Raw genomic sequence first — 7,185 nt, forward strand, 5'->3', positions numbered from 1 at the left:
GTTTAAATGCTGCCGTTAGCTGTCAAATACAATTATTTTCAAATACACGTAGGGGAAAGAAAGTGCCCCTAACATACAGAAGAGGAGTTTTCTCATAGGAATTTGATGGAGGGGAGGAGTGAAGAACAATGAAGACAGGGTACATGTACGCCTGTCTCTCTAAATTGTGTTTCTTTTATTCATTTCGGTGTTACATCAACTCCAATAATGCCTTGATCTGTTGACTCTCACTGCAAACTACCTCTTATAAATGTGTTTTTACATGATTACATGTTCTCTAAGTTGAACCTTTACATGGAATGAAAAAAATATGGAGAAAATGTGACATAGGATAGCTACTCCTAAATTTATTTTCAACTCTTTTTTCCCCCAATGTAGTCAAAGTCGAATACTCCTACGTATGAAAACATTTAAAACTCGGGCCTATACTGTAAGTACAGTAAGGCAGATATCTGCCAGGTGTGTAGATTTCATTTAAAGATCAGCTAAACAGACCCATGCTGGTCGCTGTCCATATGTTTCCATAATGTCCCACTCACACACACACAACAGCCCACAGATGTACACACTGCACGGCAAATACAACGTATTGTAACGGTGAATAGAAGAAGACGACGACGATGATGAAGACGGAGAATAGCTTCAAATTCAAAGGGTGAGCAGAGAAACAAAGAGCATCACCTACATAAATTCAAACAAAATGTGTGGCGCCGCGGCGCTGACCACACAGGTAAGATGCAGCGTCTTGTGAGTGTGATAGTAAAAAGAGAAGAAAGATACTATTAGACACATTCTATGCAATCTGGTGTTGGAAAAAGGCTATGTCTTTTTCATAAATAAAAATGAAAATCTGCAGAATAAATACTGACAAAACAAAAAAAAAATAGCCATGAAAAGCGTCTCGTCCTTCCTGCAGAGTTCGTGCCATCCTCGCCAGCGTCTCTTTCTGCTGGTGTCGGCTGCTTTGAGGAATCAGCAGTGTGGGGTTGTAATGGGCTAATGAACAGCTGTCACTGAATTTAAACACTCTCTCACACATACAGAGACTACCACAGTGTCCCTCACACATGCAGATGCTCACAACACACACACACACACAGGCGCACACACGCACACACTCTTTAGTCGCTGGCCTTGACTTAGCAGCCACCCACAGGTTTTGACTTTGTGTGGATCTGACCTCTAAGTGTGCATTTGACCGTGTGTGTATTTTGTGCATATGTGACACTTGTTTGCCCACTTAATATAGTCTTTGATCAAAAAGGGGTCAAAGAACGGAAATTATGCTCAAATTGGTACAAATTTCTATTTGGTTTTAGATCTAGTCTGTTCGTCTACACGTTTTTAGGACACACTGACAGTAATATGTGTATCAGCTATATATTCACTGGTGGTATATTCTTCAGTATAGTATCTTTTTTTATTGCTTTAATTGAGTTGATTTTTCTACACACTTTACACCCCTTAGCATCATGCAGCTCAGCACAACACTTAATCTCACATCCAAAATGCACTAATGTAACCAAAACACTTGTTCGTATCAACTCACATATCCGAACACTGACAACATTTGTCTGTCAACTGTAACACGGTAACACTTACAACTAGTGTCACTATTGTCTTTGTAAAAGTACATTTTATTCAGCTATTCATTTATTCATAATAAACTAAGATTCCATTACAACAAAAATAGAGTTGCTTCTTCTACTTCCTTAAAGTATGTGTCAAAAAAAATCAAAAATATTAAAATACACCTCAGCAGGACTTACGTTTTTTACCATTGCTGACAAGTATTTTCCAAAATGTAAGATACATTTTCTAAACTCTGCCACGACTCTTACAGATAAGCGGTATAAACAATGGATGGATGGATTTTCTTCTAACACACCAAACATACATACAAAACATGTCAAATAGTTCATTTTCCTCTCAAAACGACATTGTTGTTCATTAAATACTAACTTTTCAAAATGCAAAAACACCTTCTCTACATACACTTAGTCTATCAAAACACAGAAACCTGACTCAGTATCAAAGCACCCTTTCAAATCTCATCTTCTCTATCAGGGAATGTATAGTGACCACTGAACCACACAACCACTGAAATGCTAATAGTTGATGGCGTCACAACAGCTGCATAACTTTTCATGTTTCAGTTCTACCTGCATACAGTTGACAATATGATATCAATTGTTAGGGTTAGGGTTATATAAATCAGTTTCCCTGCACTACAAACCACTCTATATTTCTTGGTTGAGTGTCAAAATGTGTGCAGTTTTGGCAATATACTATCTAAAAGTGAATTAGTCATCTTTACTGTGTTGAAGGAGCTGAAGAAAAAAAAGAAGTGACAGAGTTGCAGCAGTAAAAGCCTTATTAGCTATGTGTTGTTCTGTATCCACATTGAACAAAATCAATCCATAAAGTCCCCTTTTTACTGTATATGTACATTTAAGTGAGAGAACTTCAGTACCTGGTTATGTCTCTGATTGAGACTAGAATCAGCTGTGGTTCGTCTGTTTTACAGCTTAAATCAGCTATTTCTCAGTGTTTCAATGATGTTTTCATCAGCTGATTCACTTTAGCTTTTGAGCTGCTGTTGCAAAAGTAGAGGCTTTATACTCTATTTAAGGTTTTGAACATTAAGTTTTCATTTCTGGCATAATGTGTGCAATCATTTGTAGATAAGACATGAAAGATCCATCATTTTGGTATTGGGTACGTCTGTATGTAAAGAAATGTTATGCATTTTGGAAATGTGCTAATTAACTGCATATTCTGTGAAAACGTGGATTCTGTAAATGGTCCATAATAGATGTTGTGCTCATTGTGTTTAGAGTTGAAAATGTGTCTATAGACTATGCAAAAGGATGTTAACGATTGTAAAAAACTATATTTTTTGCTGTTTATTCAATTCAAAGTGCACAAAACGAATTGTAAAGTGAGGGTAATCCCACAAATGCACACATACAAAACTATACATATTCATTAAAGGAGAGGTACAGATTTAGAAATACAGATTTAGAAACAGTGCTCCTGTTTTCTACACTTGGCCACGCGTTTTCATCAACATCACACCTTATGTCCTTTCTTGCAATCCACACGGGAAATTATCTGTCTACCTGAAAATATTGTGCAAAAATGTCAAGAAATCCAGCATTCATTGTGTCCAAGAGGGACACCTGAGCATGTGGCTGATGTTCAGAAACGTTTCACCCCCATAAGGACAATAATTCCTATGGGGTTGAAGAACAGAACAGAGAGTAAGTTTGGAGGGAAAAGTGACATTGTGGGATGGGCTGTAAACCACTTGGTGACTAGAAGAGACGGTGAAACGCCACATCGTCCCATAGTTACAAAACCCTCTGGATTCTGCCTCACCTGCCCTCTTGACTGACCCGGCACAAGTCTTAAATAAAGGAATGAAAACAGGTGCTCAGCGTCCCAAACAGGAGTTTATGCATTTAAATTTTTTTTGGTTTTGAACGCAAATTTAACAGTTTAAACAAGTTTGTTAACATGTAAAAAAAAAATGGAATGTAAATACACAGCGATTTGGTGTGTTTGAGTTTGACTGTGAAAACCACTGAATGAATTTTGTGTCAAAGCAATGAAAAGTGATCCACAGTTCAGTCCACATTGACCTCCACTTAAACTTAACAGTTTAGTTGGTTTGGAAATTGTTGGAAATACATTTAGTTGGTCTGTATCTTATTTTTGCAAAGACAGAAGCCCTTAGGATCTACAGTGATTTGTATGTGTTAGTGTATTTCATTGTATCTTTTACTTCTGCATGAAACTAATCTTCTCTCTCATGGTTTTGATGACTTCATCCTGCATATAGATAGAGGTAATGACTGTAATAATGTTAATTATCACTTTTTACCTATTTATTATTTATTTTATTATGTAAAGTAAATGACTAAAAACTGGTAATTAGGTTTTGGTTATTAATTAGTTTTGGTATTAACATGAACTCAACTCTCTCATGGTGTTTGTCAGAAGTCAAACCTGCCCGTTTCACCCTCGCAACCGTTTCCTATGGGCTAGCGCTCACTTCCTCCTCCTCTCTTCTTTTTCATCCGTCTCTCACCCTCCTCTCCCGCGACCCCTCCTTGGATATTGAGGAGAAGTAGACAAAATGGAGTGTGCGTCCCGGTGGCAGCCTTGAGATGAGGCATTGACATAGCAGCCCACGCCTGCTTTCTTAGATTAAAAGAGATTATCAGAAGAGGAATGAGGAGCTTTCACTTCTCGTCACCGCATGGGGGGAAGGAGAGGATGGGAGGGGGGGGGGGGGTCATCCACTGAATTAAAGAGAGACTTGAGGGTTGCATAGAGACGTGTTGCTATTGAACACATGCTCATGCATATGCACACAAGGATGCATCGACATGTATACGAACATAAACACAAGCACAGGAATGGTAACACTTCAGTTGTAAGTGATATATCAACATCTCTTGTGTCACATGTGAGAAATATATGCATTTAAACTTCAGGAACTGAGCTTCACTCATTTACTCACCCTAACTCAAAAGGAGGCAATAAATACTTACAGCTAAAGAACAGAGTCATTGCACCTGTGCTGAGCACCAGGAACAAATTCTTTTGAATAATTATTTTAATTGTGCGACTGCTTTTTGGGAAACAGTGAATACTGATGTCTTAAAAGGATAAATCTTATTCTCATCTTTCAGTATTGTCAATAAATCCTATGAAAGAGCCAAAGCCAACAATGCACATAAGTCCATCCCTCAACGCTTTCTGACCTGAGCCCATTCATTCCCACTAAAGATATAAATCTTTAAAAATGCACAGAAATGACACGCACCATTTTTTAAAAAAAGCCAAAGTAATTGCTTAAAACAGCTGGGCACTGCAGTTTTTTAACAAACTGGAGTGAATTGTGTAGTTTTAGCGGACTACTTTCAGCTGTGGATTAATACACATTTGGTTCTCTAGTGACTATATATGGTAGAGGCAGAGCGACGCCATCAGCTGTTTTCAAGGAGAAAGGCAGACGACAGCATCACTTGGCGACAAAGTCCTCGTACGGGCAGAATGTTTCCTGTTTCTGATGCCAGTCAACATTTGACGCGTGACGACGATCATTCCCTCTTAACCAAGTGTTTATTATTGTATCCATGACGATGAAGCTCCCCTTGCTATCGAACTGTTTAAAAATATATCTCTGGCATTTTTGTAATCTCTATTTTTTGCCATGTATTGGCTGACATGTATATCAATAGAGAGATCTGCAATGAGCTAATATCGCTCAATGTATCGGCTCTAGCGCTAACCTGATGTTTCCCTAAACTTCTTTTGACCCAAACTGTGACCTTTCCCTGACAAAAACCTCAACTATAACATTTTGTCATCATAAAACAGATTCTTTCACCAACAGTGATTTATGAAGGCACAGAGAGATGGTGCTGATACGGACGTCAGATACGAGAACACACGCTGTTGAGTACTTGATGTTAGGGCAGCAGGGCTGCGTATGTGGGATTCACTCAAAAACGAACTACTGCGAACATGTTCTTTGTAATGAAAGAACATCATCTAGTGCAATGGTGTGGGTTTAGAATAGTTTCTGGAGCAATGGAGCTCTTTGGCAAGGACGAATCAGCTACAGGGCCCATCAGGGTTTGGATAGATAGACGGGACTTATTAGTAGGATCACTTCATAGCTTATTTTTGTTATAGTCAACAAATCCTATGAAAAGATCACTTACTTTCACTTATCCTTTAACTTTATCTACGAGACGATAGACCCGGCAGCGACGTTTCGGCAGTGACATGGTTTTAAAAATGAAAACCAGTCAGCAAATGGGCAGCCATCACAGTCAAACATCAGAGCGAATGAGGAAGTGCATCAGTATCCACCAGGATGAATAAATCAACACTTTCCCCTGAATTAATCTCTCTCAAGTTGAAATGTTATTACAGATGAGCTTGGACATCTCCATGGTAACAGGAATTCCACCGCCATTCCCAAGTGGATTCACGACCAGCATGAGGGCCTACGGACTGACAGAGAGACACGCTGCGCACATTACAATACGTGCAAAAAAGGTACACAAACTCACAATTACAGACACACACACACATATTCCCATCTTCTACCTAACCATACGGGACATTTTAGTCATTTTTCACCCTGGAAAATAAAATGTCAGATTCTCCTTTCCTCAGTTCTACATAAATACCAATTACAGTGACTGACAGCTCAAGTTTTGCAGTGTTGTCCTTCTTCAGGTGCACACGCACTCCCAGACACACAAAGAAACAGTCCACTTTGAGTCTGCTGTTTTCTTGGTCTTTCCAGTTGGCGGCGGCCAGACGCGGCAGAGTTGGCACAGCCAGAGTCGAAGTGCCAGGGGGAATGGAGCGCCACATGGCACGTTCATGGCAGGGCCAGCTGGGGGGGAGGGAGACAGTGAGGGCTTGTGTGTGCGTGTATATATACACGTGTGTGTGTGTGTGTGTGTGGGGATGGGGGGGCGGTGGGGTGGAGGGGGTGCTTTTGCATCTTAAATTCCACAACATCTGTTCAATAGGCAGCACCATATATACACCACTGAAGCTGGTGTGTTTACAGGCACCCACTGTAATTGGGGGTTGGTGTGTGCATTTATGTGCATGTGTGTGAGCATGTGTGCCGTCTGTGCGTGCATAGGTATTGTAGAGGAAAAGAGACGGGAGGGGGGGGCTCATCACAACAACTGGGTTACGAGTAATTTCAGCATCATCTTCATACAGTCTTGATGCCTGTGAACTAGCTGTGTACTCGTGCGTGGGGAGTCATCACTCTGTTCTCCAATGCTGGACGTCCACAGACACTGAGTGGGCATGAGGCACTGGGGCAAAGGCTTCTCACCTCACTTGATGAGAAACTCAAGTCTGAATATGGCTCTCCCTTCTCACATACACACACACACACACACGGAGATGCAAGCACGCTCATACAAACACGCAAACACACACTCAAACAGCCAGTCCCCCTCCTCGTCATCCCTGCTGGCACTTTGGGGAAAAGTACCCCCTCCCACCCCCCATTTATCTGCCCCCACTCCACCCCCCCACCCCCCACCCGTGGCAGCCGACGTCCCTCGCAGCGTGGCGTACCATCTGTTGCCCCCCCCACCCACCCCCTATTCCACCCTTCTCCCCCGAACCTCC

The sequence above is a fragment of the Pempheris klunzingeri genome, chromosome 20 (genome assembly GCF_042242105.1).
Source record: "Pempheris klunzingeri isolate RE-2024b chromosome 20, fPemKlu1.hap1, whole genome shotgun sequence".
Lineage (NCBI taxonomy): Eukaryota > Metazoa > Chordata > Actinopteri > Acropomatiformes > Pempheridae > Pempheris > Pempheris klunzingeri.